This window comes from Pogona vitticeps, chromosome 4, assembly GCF_051106095.1.
Source record: "Pogona vitticeps strain Pit_001003342236 chromosome 4, PviZW2.1, whole genome shotgun sequence".
Lineage (NCBI taxonomy): Eukaryota > Metazoa > Chordata > Lepidosauria > Squamata > Agamidae > Pogona > Pogona vitticeps.
The window spans coordinates 127,870,179-127,887,674 of NC_135786.1; positions in this window are offsets into that span (position 1 = coordinate 127,870,179).

Consider the following 17,496-nt stretch of genomic DNA (forward strand, 5'->3'; position numbering starts at 1 on the left):
CAGTAGCTTTCTTGGCAGAAGGTGATGTGTATAGAGACCTTGACAGAGGCTCTTAGCAGCAGTCTAGGCTTTTCAGCAGCTTTCCTGGAAGAGGAAGAGTATGGGAAGGGGATGTGGGCAAAGTCCAAATTGGTTAATCCCCACAGGACAAAATCCTATTCTCCCATGCCCACCAGTGACCATGTAGCCCTAGAATATCTTTCCTCCCTTCAGACAATTCTGTGTGAGCCACTTCAACAGAGGCAAGATTTCTGCCGGCATATGGGCCACATTCATGACCTGGGCCTAATGAAGGTCCTAGCAATATAATGGCTTGCCGGTCCCATAAGAAATACAGGATGATTGTATTCCACGCTGCTTCCACCAGTGTTCCATGAGAGACGGGTAAACATGGTTAGAGCCCAAGCTGGTCTAGTCGTCCAGCGAGAAGTCCACTGTGTGAGTTGCCTTAGTCAGAAGATACAGCAGCCTCTACTGGCAGGCTTCCTAGAGGGTGAGCAAAAGGTCCCTGCCAAGGTTGTATGAAAGAGTAGTTTGTAATGCAGCAGCAACACCTCCATCAGCCTGCTGAAGCCTGGATTGTCTACCACACCGGTAATGTACTGTGGTATTGGGTACTTCATCCTGGTGAATGCGAACATGTCCCATCCCAACTCTGGCATCATGGCTGCTGGAGCCTTATGGGGGGCTCTAGGCATAGAGAAGAGAAGAGATGCTACTGTTGCCCCTGCTGCTGCAGTATCACCATTGTAATATTCAGACTAGATCAGTGGTATGACTCAGGGAATCTTGGCCTTGTCTTTTCTGACTGCCCTCTCCTTCTCCATCAAGATGTTGTTGTCTCTTCAGATGGTGAAGCATGCTGTTAGTGTTGAAAAGCCTAGACTGCTGTTAAGAGCCTCTGTCAAGTGTTAAACTGTTTTGAATCTTCCCCCTACTCATTGTGCACCACTTGGTGTAAGGTAGCACTTCTAAGATTCACCCTGAGCTTGATGGGTTGCCCGAGCATGATCTCTTTCTTCTGGACATAGGAATGTAATGGTTTGCCTTTCTTCTCTGGCATTACAATTGGAACCTTGTGCTAATCTGTCTAGTAGAGAGTTAGTATAGGATGTTGTTTAAATGCAGTAGATTTCATCAAAATTCTAGTATAGTGTGCATTCAGGTTTTCTTTCTCGTTCCAACCATGTCACTTTCTTTGAATTTATGAAATGATTTAGAGCCTGGTAGCTGTTCAATTGATTTGTGCTTGGTTTGAAGCATAACACATGCCCAAGGTTAGAATTAATTTTCCTACCTTCCCTTTTGAGAAAAGCGAATCCTCCTCCTGGATCCAATGTAACATCCACAATTTTAAGGGAGCCTTGCTAAATAATTATAATAGCAACATATTTTGCCTCAAAACACACATCCGGCACCAAACTATTCTTCTGATTTTCAATCTTAACACATACTTTGGGTGTGTTAGTTCCTGGTTCCCCTCTCCCTTTCAATGGCAAGAGTATCTTTAAGTATCATTATATCTGACTTTAATATAAGATATCCTAATGACACAGTCCTGATTAGAGATGGGTACAAATCACAAAACTGGTGGTTTGTGATGATTTGTGGTTCATGGCTAACCATGAACCACTATGAAACCCCAGAAAAACAAATTGATTTGTGTTTTGTTTTTTTCTGATTCATGCTTGGGGGCCCCCCTACCTGCTCTTGTCCTCCACCTGCCCTCCACCTCCTCTGCTGCCCATCTGCCCCCTTCTCACTGCCTCCATCACCAACCTACCTGCTGCCACCGCCTCCTCCTCCGTCACCACCACCACCATCCTCAAAGGCAATGGGCCTGGCTTCCCTGCCAGGAGCCATGCCACGAGCATGTGCCTGCCCATTCGCTGGGTGGTGAGTGCATGTACATAGGGAGCGGTCCCCTCTTCTCGGGGGAGAAAAAAGTTTGGCACTTTGGTTTGCTTCGGCAAGGACTGGGCCACGAACCAAACCACAAATCAGCCCATTTAATTGTTTTTTGTGGTTCGTGGTTCAGTTCATGCCCATCCCTAGTTCTGATAGCTTACGTGACTGTTAGATATAGTTAGATCAAGTCACACAAGAAAGTGACATCATGGGGCTGTCAATCAATGTCCCTCCCCAGAAAACAAACAAAAATTAAGGGTAATAAATAGGGATAATACCAATATAAATTCAATTCTTCCAAAACAACAACAACCCTAGTTTATGAATGAAGGATACTGTGCTTCTCCATCCATGATTCAAAACAAAAGGAAATGGTGCGATATTTCTGCACAATATTGTGTCTGCATTGCCAGCAGGAAAAAGGATGCCAAGCTTTAAATAGCAAAAGATTGCCTGAGTGCTGACAACACCAATGACAGCAGTCAAGATGGTCTACAAGATACCGTCTTGGGCTCACTACCATTCACTAAGGGAAAATCCCAGATGTTGACTCTTTTTTCCATCAGTTAATCACTTTTCACACAAACACAAAATAGTTGCCATAGTTATTTTTTTTACAAGTATGAAGTTGAAGAAAACGTTATGCAACAGCTTAATATATTTTTCAGACTGTGAATATTAAAGTGTTACATATGGTCAACCCTTCTATAATGGGTGTGAGTTTTGGACTATTAAAGAGGAGATGTTTTTGAAATGTGAATGTAGAAAATAATCCTTTACATCTCATGGACTAATAGAATAGAGAACAAAGAGAACAAAGAGGTGTGTTATCAGATAGGAAAACAAAAAGAAATATAGTTGATTGTTTAGAAACAAAGACAGTCACATCTTGGACACACAATTCACCAGGATAAATATAACATACTGCAATACATCACTGAAAGAAAGACTGAGGATAAATGTGGAAGAGGTAGAAGACATATTTCTTGGATAAGGAAGATCACAGACTGGCAGAATCTTAATAAAGAAGAAATAACCCACACACCAAGAGATAGGTGGAGATGTGCCATGACTGTAGGCAACCTCAGGAATGACGACAGTACCCAGAGAGAGGGGAGGGGGGGAGAGAGAGAGTCATAGAATCATAGAATTATTGTGTTGGGAGGGGCCTATAAGGCCATTGAGCCCAACTCTTTGCTCAACGCAGGAATCTAAATCAAAACACATCTGATAGATGGTTATCCAATTTTTCTCTTGAATATCTTGAAAACATTGGAGCACTCACCACTTCCCAAGGAAGGTAATTGCTCTAACAGTTAAGAAATTTTTCCTGATATTCAGCCTAAATCTTGCTGAGAGAGAGAATTCTACATATTTTAATGCCTGTGCCCAAGATAGTTGTATTTAAAGAAACATTTTAAACCTATCCATCATATTTAAACTCAAGTGCTGACCAAACATGCTCCTATTTTTGTGACACCTCTATCTACCATCTATGATACAGTATTAGTATTCTTGTATCTGTAAAATAATAGTGAAAAAAGAACAATAACTTTTACAACATATATAAAGAAAATCTACATGGGTAGCCATTTGATCATGTCCCCATTGATGGGAGGGTGAATGCATAACAACCATTCCTTTACTGCAGGTCACTTTCTTTGACTTACATGGACTGATTTAGAACAGTTTATCCTGTCTTGCCACAGCAATATGCCGTTGTTCTAAACATAGTGCTTGTACAGAATGTAGCTATGTAGCTGGCACGTTGGGTGAAGCTAATTTAGAGAAAGTGATTCACTATCTACCACATTCGATGGTGTAAATATTTGAATGTTCTGACTGCTTTTTCTACATTTTCCATTTTCTAGCATCTTGCCAAGCACTTGATAGCAGGCAAGCTTTTATCATTATTGTTTGAACTCTGCAGATCTGGGGGCTGCCAGAACCAGGGTTTTGCAAAAACCTGCTGGCAGTAAATTGTTTGCAATTGTCAGTCTCTTGCTTTTATAGGCCACTGCAGGTTTAAATGGGAAACCAAAAGCAGTAACAGACTTGGTTATGCTATGGTTATGCTATGGTAAATAGGAAAGCCAATGAGATTTGCATAAGCCGGGTAGTCAGGAAAGTTTTAAGGATCAGATCATACTTTTGCACTATTAAAGAGCAGGCCAGGTAGGTGGGGCTCGTCAGCCATGGAAGGCAGCCCATCTAGGAGAAGGAAAACTCCAATTTCAAACCTCCACTGCCTTGTGGCTATATCCACTCATGGAAAAGGCTTCAGGAGTTAACCTCGAGGCAAAATCCGGAGCTGGAGTCCCGAAGGCAGCATGTGTCGTTCTGCCAACTCCTGCGACATTGCTGGAACCAGTTGTATTGGCTCTTGCCTTTCCATTGGACCATTTCAGCAATGTGGAGAGGGGGGATCTGCTGCTTGGGTAACAGCCTATCCTCCATATTACCTTACCCGGGCTTCATGCTCTGGAGAGGACACTCCTCGATTCAGAGCATGTTACCATAGTCTCTCGAGACTGAAGGATGCCTATGATGGTTATGCTTTCAGTGACCAGTCTCAGCATTCTCCATTTTTTAAAAGCATCTTTGTTGAGATGCCTTGGTAAATTGGTACATCCTTGCCTCTTTAATCAATCCATGGTTTAATACTGACAATCATCATTATTTTCATTTTTCTGGGTACCGTGCAGATCTGAAAATAGTGATGTGTGGGTCAAAACATGATTTACCAAACCAAGCAACCAGCAATTTATCACTTGCTTCTTCATCCCCCCACCCCATCCTGCCATGCAGGTTTGATTTGAGACGTCAGTTCTTAAAGTCTTCCAGTTTATCTTGGAGGTCTGGTACTACAATTGTGAGCAATTTGATTTTCTCTGCATGTTGGAAGTTTATGCCTATCGTAGTCTCTGGTAGTTTCAGTGTTGTTAGTTTCATTGACAGTTTTTGGATTTAGAGGTTTTAATACAGCAAAACCCTCTTTAAGTTCCAGCCTCATCTCTTTTCTCTCATACTCAGGCAATTCTTCTTTCAGAGATGCTGCATTTTAAACTTTGGATGCATTTTACACCATTTTAAAAACTCAGTAGCTATCACAACTTCAGCCCAGTCTCCTGAAGCAAATTTAGGGAGAAAGTGGGCTGGGAGCAGGGGAAGATTGTTGCTCCTCACCTCCAAGAATTGCTTCATGCTCTGTTTCATTCCGAAAATGAAAGCTGGTTGTTTTTCAATATATTCCACATGCTTTTTTCTTTCTTTCAACTTTTTTATTGGGCAAGGTGCAAAGGGGTAAATCTAGGCTTGTACGCTCTCTACCCCCTATTTTATTTCAATGCACCGGTTTTAGATCAGAGACTGTTGCAATCTTCAGAGAAGCTTACAGAAAAAACTGCTACAGTAGCCTTGGATCTATTATCTGGGAATGGTGGTGTTGGGGAATGGCTCTAACACGAAGGCTAGGAGACAAGACAGAGGATTTTGAAAAATGAAAAAGGCAGTTCAACGTTTGAGTCAGAGGGCTGATAAGAAGGAAGGGGGACATATGGTAATATCCTGGTTTACTGGAATATGACCTCCCTTGTGAATTAGTGGTCCTCACACTGAATGAGGAAACAAGGTTGTTGAAATGTAGTCTATTGTGAATGTTCATAAATTTGGAAAATGGCAACTGCTTCTTGTTCTGAATTGCAGTTTGCTTCGGCAGCAAACAGAGTCACCCTGCACAAGCCCTACTACATCTGGCCAGATCTTTGAATTCTTTGTTTCTTCTCTGGTCTCCAGAAAGGGGCAAGGTGTCTCTGCTCGTTGTCCTCGATCTCTCAGTGGCCTTTGACACCTTCAACCATGGTATTCTCCTAGGGAGACTATCTGAGTTTAGGGGTTGGTGGTCTGGCTCTGTCCTGGCTCCAATCCTTCCTTGATGTCTGTTGTTTGGACAACTCCTACTCCTTTGGCAGGTTTACTCTCTCTGCCAGGAATGAGGTGAACAGCCTAGGTGTCCTTCTGGTCCCAGCACTATCAACGGAGAACCAGATAGCATCTATGGTTTGATCTGCCTATTCCCACCTTAGATGGATTGCACAATTGCGCCCTTACCTGGACACCTGGTTGCTCACCATCTTGGTCCATGCACTGGTAGTCTCAATAGACTACTATAATGCTCTTTATGTGAGGCTTCCCTTGAGCCTGATACGGAAACTCCAGCAGGTCCAGAATACCAAAATCTCTCCCCAATCCTGGTCGCATTACATTGGTTACCTCTTCACTCCTGTGCCAAATTCAAGGTGATGGTTTTAACATATAAAGCGCTAAACAGTTTGGAACTTGGGACCTGACAAAATGCTTCCTTCCAAAAAGTATAGCTTGTCCTATCTGCGCATCCCAGGTAGGATGTCTTAAGGTGCTGATCCCAAGAGAGGCCCAAAGGGAGACTAGGAGTTGAGATTTATTGGTGGTTGCACATAGACTTTGTAATCAACTGCCCCAGGACATCCAGCTGATGATATTTAAAAAATATTTTAAAACCTGGTTGTTGATACAGGTATTTCCATCAAGCTGTTAAAGATTTTAGCCACTGAGTCAATTCTACCACCTTTTAAATATTTAATGCTTATGTGTAATTGTTAATTTGTAATTGTTTGAGAGTCCCCTGGACTGCAAGGAGAACAAACCTATCCATTCTAAAGGAAATCAACCCTGAGTGCTCACTGGAAGGGCAGATCCTGAAGCTGAGGCTCTAATACTTTGGCCATCTCATGAGAAGAGAAGACTCCCTGGAAAAGACCCTGATGTTGGGAAAATGTGAAGGCAAGAGGAGAAGGAGACGACAGAGGATGAGATTGTTGGACAGGGTCATGAATTTGACCCAACTCCGGAGGCAATGGAAGACAGGAGGGCCTGGTGTGCTCTGGTCCATGGGGTTACGAAGGGTCAGACACAACTTAATGACTAAATGCTTATATGTTGATTTTACTTTATATTTTAAGTAGTATTTTACTGTTTGATCATGTTGTGAACCACCCAGAGTGGCCTTAGGTTAGACAGGCAGTATACAAATAAAATAAAATAAAATTTTAAAAATCATGCTAAGGTTGAAGTATTGTTCTGCAGAACTTGGGTGCATTATTTTGCAGCTCAGTCAGTCAGAACATTGTGGTCATAATGTCATGGCCATCAGAGATGGGGAAAAATATTTTTGGGACCCTGGCTCTCAAAATCCCACAGTCACCAGAAACAGAAGTTAGAGTTAGCCCGACTGGGAAGGGAAATGTGTAACTAATGAGAACATCTGAGTATCACAGCACAAGCTTCTCTCATCTTCAGGATTATGCAGATTAGCTTGCTTTGTTTAGTACCTGTTATTCAGGATTTTATTTTATTTTTATTTTTTTGAAACCCGATTTCACAAACATGAAAAGACTACCTTAATCTCTCTGCAACATTAAGGTGCTTTTGGCTCTACTTAACCAGATGTCTCTAAATGTTTGTTTCTGGTCTCAGTATGGCAAATTGGCTGTCAGACTCTTGGAGTTACAGTCCAAAAAACAGATGTTTCCCATCTCAGATGGTCATGTGTTTGATCCAGTATAAGCGAGAAGCATGTTTCCTTTTGTTTACTGCTAAGCAAGCACTCAAGTAAAAGAAAGTGATTCTGTACTTCTGTGCTTTAGTTTATTGGTCTTGAGTCCAATCTGATCTTCAACAACTCTGCTCTTTCTTCCTAAATAGATCAGCCAATTATACTGTTCCTTATCCATGGCTATAAAGTCCACCCTCCTCCCACAGTAGGCCTTAAAAATGATCATGAAGAAAGATGTAAATCTGAACCCAGAGATACTCCTGTTAGAGCATGATGAAGATAAATGTCTTGCCAGTTTTTGCAGTGATCTTACAACACTTATTAGTGACAAAACAGCCGCAAATCTTCTCATTTATCAAATGGCCAGTCCTGTTAACAGCTTAGGAGACATAATTACCTGCAACCTCTCGTTCGGTTCTTTCTAGTTATATGGTGCTCTACTCCTTGGAAGCTTTCCAGCTGATAGCTGCTGCTGAGTGAATCTGACGCTAAAAATATAAGTTACCCACCATGTTTCCCAGAGAACTGGCTTTGTGGCTAATTAGCTTGTAGCAACCATTGTTCAAAGGAATGCATAGAAGTAGTCAAAGAACCAAGACTGTATCTGTGACAATGCCCCAAGAAAGAGAGGCACAACAAGGCTGGAAATTAAGCAGGTCAAAAACCTGGAAAGGGCCGGTTCAGCTAAGCATCCAACTTCCCAACACCAGCGCCCAGTGGCTTAATTTGTAACAACTACGAGATTGAAAAACATGATCTGCAAATGATTGCTAGTCCAGCTGTTACAAGCCACTACAAAGGCCACACATGGGCATCAAGGGAAAAGAAAGATAAGTGGCCAGAAGGTAGCATTTACTTACCAAATTTCAGTGCTCAGTTTCTAACCAAAATTTTTTGGTGATTATAGTTAGTAGTTACTTAATGATGACAGAAATGCCTTTTCTGTTCTTCATTATCTTCACATATCCCAGGCATTCAAAATATTAAGATCCAGTTGTGTGTGTGTGTTATGTGCCATCAAGTCAATTCTGGCTGACTTGATGGCAATCCTAATAGGCTTCTCAACATATGGGAGATATTTAAGAAGTGACTTTACCTTTTCCACCTCTGAGTGAGATTCTATGACTGAGTGGGTATTTGAACCCAAGTCACTTAAACTAGTTTACCATCCACTCACTACTGCCTCTCAAAGGATTCAGTTGACAATAGCTTAAAATTAGGTCCTGATGCAAGGTTCAGAATCAACGTGCTAAATATGAAGTGTAATGTAACAATTCATGGTGGTAGTAGAACTTGGGTTGTAAGGTATTCTCACTGAACAAGTAAGACCCTCAATTCACCAGTCAGATTGCAAGTGGGATTATAATCCATCATATTCAAAGTTCTATTTCTCATAAAGTGAATATGGCGCCCCATCTCCTGTTTTTGAGATCAAGGAAACAAATGGATATGACACTTAAGACTGGAACACAGAAACAAGGCATCTCCTTTATTTCTTCCCTTCACATCTGTCTTCAAAATACAGATTAGATATTTTAAAAACATAGAAATCTGCATATATTATGTAGGCCTAAAAGGGCTGGTCAAGTTCCATCACTCCCACTTTCAGCTGTCTAGAGTTAAGGCATGACCTTGAGCTCTTCCATCTGGCACTGCAGCTGGAGGTATGAGCACTGGCTGACCACTGTTCAGTTCCCCCTTCCCTTCCCAGTGTAGAGAAGATGGAGCGGGGAGTAAAACCAATGTAGTGATTGGGAGCTCTGCAAGACCATTGCCCCACTTTGTTTACTATTTTATAAGTTTTGGCAAATAAATAAATGGAACCTTTAAAGTCAACAGTTACAGACAATTAAGCATAACTCAAATGCTATTGTGTTATGAAACAGAGGACATGAAAAATTATGCAAGCAAAGCTCTTCCATTATTGTGTCAGAACAGATACTATCTTTATCATGTCCAGTACTAAATTAGTAATACCAAGGTAAAGTTTGGAGTTATCCCATTAAAAGACACACCAAGGGGGGGAGATAATGACATCATCACAGAAAATGGATCCATAATCTAACACCCTCATCCACATCATATTAATGTTTACCTTACCTAGGGTCGAATGGTAATTTAAATTGGCAATACTTCTTAAGAGTCTAACAAGTCATGCTTCTGTGCCTCTCAGAAAGCCAAAAATGGGATTAAAATATCCTGGGAGGCATTCAACTACCACTTTAAAAACACCTCATCAGAAGATAAGCCTAGTCTCATGATACCTAACCATGCCATGATAGCCAAGAAGAATTCAGAGCTGCTTAAAAAATCTTGACACAACTACTGGAGCTTAATTAAGAATAGAAGGCAAACTGGTCAGCTGATATTTAGCCATGGGAACCAAAGATTTTAGGGATTACAGAAGTTGTGCAAGAGATCTCCAAAATTACAAATGGGCATTTGATCAGGGTAATAATAATAATAATAATAATAATAATAATAATAATAATAATAATAATAATAATAATAATAATAATAATAATAATAATAATAATAATAATAATAATAATAATATAGGGACCCTGAAGACGGATAAATGTCACCTACAAAAAATACTGTGGATTTGGAAAACTACTCTGCCAAAAGGCTAATAACATGTTAATTCAACATCATTGCATATAGTACACACAAAGGCAGATGCTGAGTAGGTGCACACAACCCTCAGGCTATAGTGACAAGATGCAGGATATTCAAGAGACATTCTAATTCAGTTTGTGCATAGGAAGAAAAAAAAGGCAAAATCTAACAATGGCCAGAAATATTAAAAATATGGAGTATGAGGGCTGCCAGCTACACATTTCTAGGATCTGTATCCTAAAACAGTACAAAAAAGGAAGTTGTACAAATATTTTATTTAACTTCTATGAAATGAAAGTATCGCCTGCTGCTAGGATTTCCTGCTGAAGTTAATTATCTTCAAAGAAAATATTCTGTATGTAATTCCTCATCATTGAGAAGTGAGGAGAACTGTGGCTACACTTAACACTTAGCATGGGGACAATGTTCTGCTATTAGAAGCAGAGCCCATAGATATGGAAAACAATGAAAACAATGCAGGCCAATGGTACTGATTACCAGGTCCACTGGCAAAGCCCTACAAACTGGCAAGTTTTGGTATAGTAATTAGAGATGGGGACGAATATAAAAACGGATTGTCTTTTTCAATGAAAATATTTGTCAATCCGTATTTGTCAAATTTGAAGTCCCGACGAATATGGATCGACAAATATTTTCCTATTTTTATTCATCTTCGTAAATTAAAAAACAAAACACCATTCTGCCTACCGGCTGCCAATCAGTTGATCGGTGGGCTGATAGGCACCCACCCACCCCCACAACTACCCACCCCCACATCCTACCTCCCATCCCCTTCCTCTCCCTACCTTAGCCCCAACCACCCCCGCAGACACACCCTTACCGTGATTGCCACTGCCACTGCCGAGGTCTCCATCTGTAAAAGGGAGACTGGCTTCCCTTTGCAAAGATGGTGGCTGTGGCTTCATTTAGGGTAGGGAAGCTGCAACTGCCATCTTTGCAAAGGGCAGCCAGTCTCCCTTTTTACATGCCGTGGCTGCAGAGGCCAGATGGAGACCTCGGCAGTGTCGACAATGATAAGGGGGTGTCGGCGGGGGTGAGGGGGTGTGGCGGCATGGTGTGGCAGCAGGGGGTGGCAGTGGCAATGGGTGTGTGTTGTTTTTTTAAAATACCCGTGTAGGCATCCTTCAGTCTCGAGAGACTATGGTAACGTGCTCTGCATGAAGGTCTTGGAACAGTGTCTTGTGTGGCTGAGAAGGCCAATTCGAGAGTGACAATCTCTTCCACATTGAAGACAAATACAATCTGTCCCCTGTCCAGCTCCCTGGTTTTGCTTGTTTCGGGACTGCCTCTTTGCCTCGGCCTGCTGTACAAGTGTCTCTTCAAATTGGGAGAGGCCATGATGCACCGCCTGCCTCCAGGCTGAACGCTCAGACGTCAAGGTTTCCCATCTGTTGAGGTCCATTCCTAAGGCTTTCAGATCCCGCTTGCAGATGTCCTTGTAGCGCAGCTGTGGTCTCCCTCGGGGGCGGCTTCCGTGCACTAATTCTCCATACAGGAGATCTTTTGGAATCCGACCGTCAGCCATCCTCACGACGTGCCCAAGCCAACGTAGACGGTGCTGTTTCAATAATGTATACATGCTGAAAATTCCAGCTCGTTCTAGGACTACTCTATTTGGAACTTTGTCCTGCCAGGTGATACCAAAAAGGCATCGGAGGCAATGCATATGGAAGGTGTTCAACTTCCTCTCCTGCCGTGCACAGAGGGTCCAGGACTCGCTGCAGTATAGGAGTGTGCTCAGGACACAGGCTCTATAGACCTGGATTTTGGTGTGTGCCGTCAACTTCTTATTAGGCCATGCTCTCTTTGTGAGTCTAGAGAACATGGTAGCTGCTTTCCCAATGCGTTTATCCAGCTCGACATCTAGGGAGAGAGTATCAGAGATTGTTGAGCCAAGGTACACAAATTCATGAACAACCTCCAATTCTTGCATGGAGATAGTAATGGAGGGAGGTGAGTCCACGCCCTGGCACATGACTTGTGTTTTCTTCAGGCTGATAGTTAGTCCAAAGTCTTGGCAGGCCTTGCTAAAATGATTTATGAGTTGTTGAAGGTCTTCAGCAGAGTGGGCAACAATGGCTGCATCATCAGCAAACAAATTGACAAATAACTTCATTATTCATCACTTCATGAGGGCAACTTCATGCTTCATGAGTTGTCAACTTTGGACGACCCATGAAGCGGGACGACTCACCAAAATGGTAAGTCATCCCCATCTCTAATAGTAATCTATTGAAGAAGTAGCAGTCTTGTTGGAGAAGAAGCCTGCAGTGGCACAGAAGCAATGTTAGTTTATGGATTCAGTCCTTTATAAAAGTCTCCTGGTAATTCAGTTTAAAAACTGAAAAGTTAATTTTAAACTAAGAAGCATAGATAGTCCCAGTAAAAATCTTTTTCCTTTCAGTTTTTGTGCACTATCAGCTTGCTTTTTATTTATGGCGACCATAATCTGGTTTTCAAGGAATGTGAAATGTTGGGATTATGTTTTCTGGATTTTCTGGACTACAAATACCATAATTCTCCATTCTAAGAGTTCTGTCTACCTTACAGACACCTAAATGTGACGCATCTTGGAGAATGGCCTGAATCAAAAGGCTCTGAGGCTTAGCTAGGCCAAGTTTCCTCCTCAGAAAGACAGCTCCTAGCAACCACTGGGGTGGGAACAGGAAGTATGGGCGAAATTTGGCCTAGCAAAGCCTCAAAGCTTTCTAATTTAAACATTTTCCCCAGGTGCATCACATTAAGGTATTTGTATGATGCCAGTAAGATAGGGAGAACTCCTAGAATGGAGAACTAGGGTATTTCAAAATATGAAAAAATTCCCATCCCTAGAAAATGTTCAAGGAGTGGTTTTACTAGTGGGGATTTGATGTCAGGTCTCTTGAATCCTAGTCTGACACTCAATCCAACACCAGCTTTCAAATATCACCAGAAAGTGGTTGACCATGACAACGAGGTTATACCAACAGACCCAGAAGAGGCCTTAGGTCACATATGAATTTTGTTGTGTGTTGGGCTGGTGGAGTCCAAGATGGCTCAGAGGCAGCGATGGCATGGATATTAAAGTCACCAACATCCTGTATTGTTTCATTGGTTCATATAATTTCTCCCAGGTGCCTTCTTTTAAATTAAGCCCAAATTCGCTATATTTCAGAGGAGCTGACGGCAGTGAAATGCTTAGAGAAACAGCTGGAGTTGCAGTAGGTTTGGGAATGAATCCAGCTCATTGAGGCAAACTTCTTTTTCTCCCACTTGGCCCACCAATCATTTCATCAGAATTAAAGCTTGCTGTTTCCCCCTTGCTTGGTAGTATGTGTGAACCTTAATAACAACATTCTTCATCTTGCTACTGCCTCTCAAGATATACAGAAAGAAACTGGGAGTTGACAGGGAGGAGTCTCCTGTTCATACCATAATTAATCCCTTTGGAATACAGTTAATTAGCTGTCTGCTGCACATATCAAGCACTGATCAGCAAGGCAAATAACTGCCATCGCTATTCTTGCTCTCAGAAATGCCTTATAAATATGGTACTTTCCTGTGGGAATATGCAAGGCAGTTTGTAATTTACCTTTCAAAGATAACACTATTGGTGTGAATTAAACGCCTTTCTAAAATAACGCTTGTTTTCATCTAGGCTTATTTTAAAGCACAGTCTCTCTGCTGACAGAAAAGAAATGTGTGCAGAGAGAAGCTTGTTTGCAGAAGGGAGAAAAATGTGAAGGATGTGTTAGGAAAGGAGAAGGCAGGAGGACAGCCAATGGGCATAATCCAGCAGAAAGTTTTGCTCACCACATGCCCCCCCCTTCCCCCAGGATTACTTGTGTTGGTGGTGTTGACATGCGATGGTCCACCCTTTGACCAAAATGTTTTAGAGATGGAAAACAAAACCAGGGAGATATCCAACAGGGGAACTGTTAAATGGCAACTTCAATATTCTCATTGTGTGCTCTAGCCAGAACACAGGGGATAAATGTTAATTATATCTGCAAGGTATTGTGCCCCCGAGCAAATCAGCATTCTACTATTCTAACAATGGGGGCAACCCAAACAAAAATTTCTAACTTTGAAACTGGGTTTTGGATTAACACCAAACTTGTCACAGATGTAGCAGATAGATGGCTGTGGCTCTGTGCCAAACTTTAGGAAGTTTTGATACATGCTTTTTCCCCCAGAGTAAAACTGTTTTACACACAGCCCATGCAGATTTAAAATAGATCATACAAATTGAAAAGACTGATCTTGTGTACCTGAAAAGAGAATGTTGGTCCTATCCGGTTTATTTGCTGGACAGATGAAACAGAAACTTTAGTAGCGTGTAACCCTTGGATCTGGCCAGATTCGGTGTTTAAGGATATGCTTCTATTCCGTTTTAACAGAAGCTCCCCAGTTTTGGTGTCTGATTAGTTGTCTTAACACAAAAAATAATAGCCCAATATACTACACCTTTTCCCAAAATCCAGCTAGGATGAGGAACCTCTGTATCCTTAGTTCTTTCTCAAAATCATCTCAAGGGGTTAGCAGGCTCTTGTATTGGTAGGCAGTGGCAAGGGCATGCAGTTGGTTGTGCAGGTCTTAGCAGTCCCCAGATATATTATCAAAGACATTTCCAGCAGGTGCACCCAGAAAAATGCAGCATCCAGGGTTTGCCTCAGGAAAGGCTCTTCAGCTCTGAGCCAGTAAGAGTTGGTGAACCAGGTATGATTTCAGAGCAGAGATCTCAGTAGAGTGATTTCAGCTAGTAGCAAGGCAATCCTTTGTTTTAGCTCATTCTCCTGTTCCTAGTAGCAGATAGATAGATAGATAGATAGATAGATAGATAGATAGATAGATAGATAGATAGATAGATAGATAGATAGATAGATAGATAGATAGAGAGAGAGAGAGAGAGAGAGAGAGAGAGAGAGAGAGAGAGAGTCTCCCCACCTCCAACAACCTTTTTCTCAGGTCAAATATGTGACCATGTGACCTCTGTGCTCTAGAGCAGTGGTCCCCAACCTTTTCTGAACTGCCTACTTGTTGCGGGTGCGGGTGGGTGGGGCATGCTCACGGATGGGTGGGGGATGCTCGCAGATGGGCAGGGTGTGCTCACATGCACATCCGGGTGGGATGTGTGCTTGTGAGAATGAGTGGTTGGGAGGGGGACACTAGAGGGAGGGCAGGGGGCGCTCACATGCATGTGCAGGTGGGTGGGATGCATTTGCACACGTTCGAGGGTGGGCGGGGCACATTTGCGGGTTGGCAGGGCACCTGTGTATATGGGTGGGCGGACCGTGTGTGCGAGTGGGGTGCGTGGGGGGAGTGCGTGCGGGGGGGAGATCTGTCTCTGTGGCCTGGTCCTGCCGTGATCACGGACTGGCACTGGGCCACAGACCGGGGGTTGGGGACCCCTGCTCTAGAGCTTAAAGTTCTGGTAAACCCAGCCATACTTTTACAAGGTAAACAAGCTGTCACAGTGACACAAGTGGCTTAACCCTATCCTCCTTTTTAATTTATCCCAATAGTTGTAATCAGAGGTTATAACTCTGTACAATATGGAAATGATCTATTATTTTAAAATCTTGATTTTAGAATATTATGGCTCTAAATGCGAACACCTGACTCTTATGTGTTCAGGAATTACCACTACTCTAGCAGTTTGCTAACTTTTGGATTTCTTCCCTGTCAAATACTATAAATAATATTTTTAAAATTATTTTAACTTGGGGGGACTTCTTTGTGTGCTTCTCACAGAATTCAGTATTATATAAGTTTGAATACAAGACTATAATTCTGTATTTATTTCCTTTGGGAACATTAGTGTCTTTCTATTGTCTGATCACAGCAAAGGTATTACATTATTATTATTTTTTAAAATGCTGTTGCTAATCTGTCTGAGGTTTTGATTCCAAGTCACAGAAATATCCATGATGAATGGTTTTTGTCTATTCCCAGTGGAACCAGGCATGGCCTGTGTTGGAAAATGCTGATCTATACAAATCCCAGCTCCTCTCAGTTTAATATATCCATGGTGTGACCCTCACATCATTTTGTCTTTTGACTCAGAATAAAACAAGGGGCAGAACAGCCACCTTGAGCACATTTTCTTTGTTCATCATATTTACAGTTCTGAAGCTATTCATTGAAGATCTTCAATTATTCTATCAAAATTTATAGGTAAGCATCATCTTCTGACAGCTTTTTGTTATAATCCTGGACATTTGGACAAATCCAGGATCCGTACCCTGAAGTTGAAGTGCTTTACCATGTAAGAGGCAGGATAGCACCACCATTCAAAGGCCTGCTAAAAAAAAATTCCACCTCACCATCCCCTCTTGCATCCCAGCAGGGATGTCATCTTTTGTAGATATTCAGGGACAGATTGCCAAAACACAAGGGTAGCAATATAAAAATATATTTTCCTGATACAGTATATTCAAGCCAAACATCTTTAATAGCTGGCCCTTTCACTCATTTCATATGATGATACATTTTAATGTTTTTCAGTCAATGGAATATTAAAATTTAATAAAAAAATTGTTTTAAAACCCCAACTTCCCACAAGCTCTTCAAGCAGTGAGGGAGTTTTATTGGTGCTGAACCTCTCTCTGACTGTATCAGGAAGCCTCATGTCCTGCTGGAGGAACCCTACTCAGATTTCCGGGTTGGGTGGTGAAGAGGAGCAGGCAGCAAGTGATGGCCCCAAATCCTCCGAAAGCATTGCAGAATCTTTCCCAGCAGCAGTAGAGATTATTTGGCTGGAGTTACAGGAGGAGAGTGGGCCTCTTACCAGTTTAAGGCAGAGACAACAAAGAAAGGCAGGAGCCATGGCAGGAGGGAATCTGCTACAGTGCCGAGCTGCGTGGAAGACCTCCTTTGGAGTAGAGAACTTTGCAAGGATTCAGGGGTATCTTTGAGAAGTCCTTCTTTTGGAAGGGCTGCAGCTGCATCCAGAGTGCAGGATGGGCTAATTCATCTATAAGAGCTTTAATTGTAGGGTGAGGCAACTTTTAGGAACATTGTTTAAAATTATCTAGAATGCCAACCAACATGCCCTCCTTCCTGAGTCTTTGCCTGCTATGTTTCTTGGCAAATGACTCTGGTTTGTATACATTTGTATCTTTTGTGCTTTTTTCTTGTTGGATTCCTCACTGATTGATACTCTGGCAACCTGACCTTGACAGTCCACTGACTTTGTTTCTGGCTATTCCTGCTCAGACAGATGAATTGGCATGACCGTGATTTATAGCTTGGCCTTGGTTTGTTTCTGATTCTCAGTACTGCCTGTTTCTTTGAACTGCCTGCTATTGTTTATTTTGTGCACTGACTTGGTCTGGCTTATTCAACCTCCCATTTGACAGCCCTGACTGACAGCA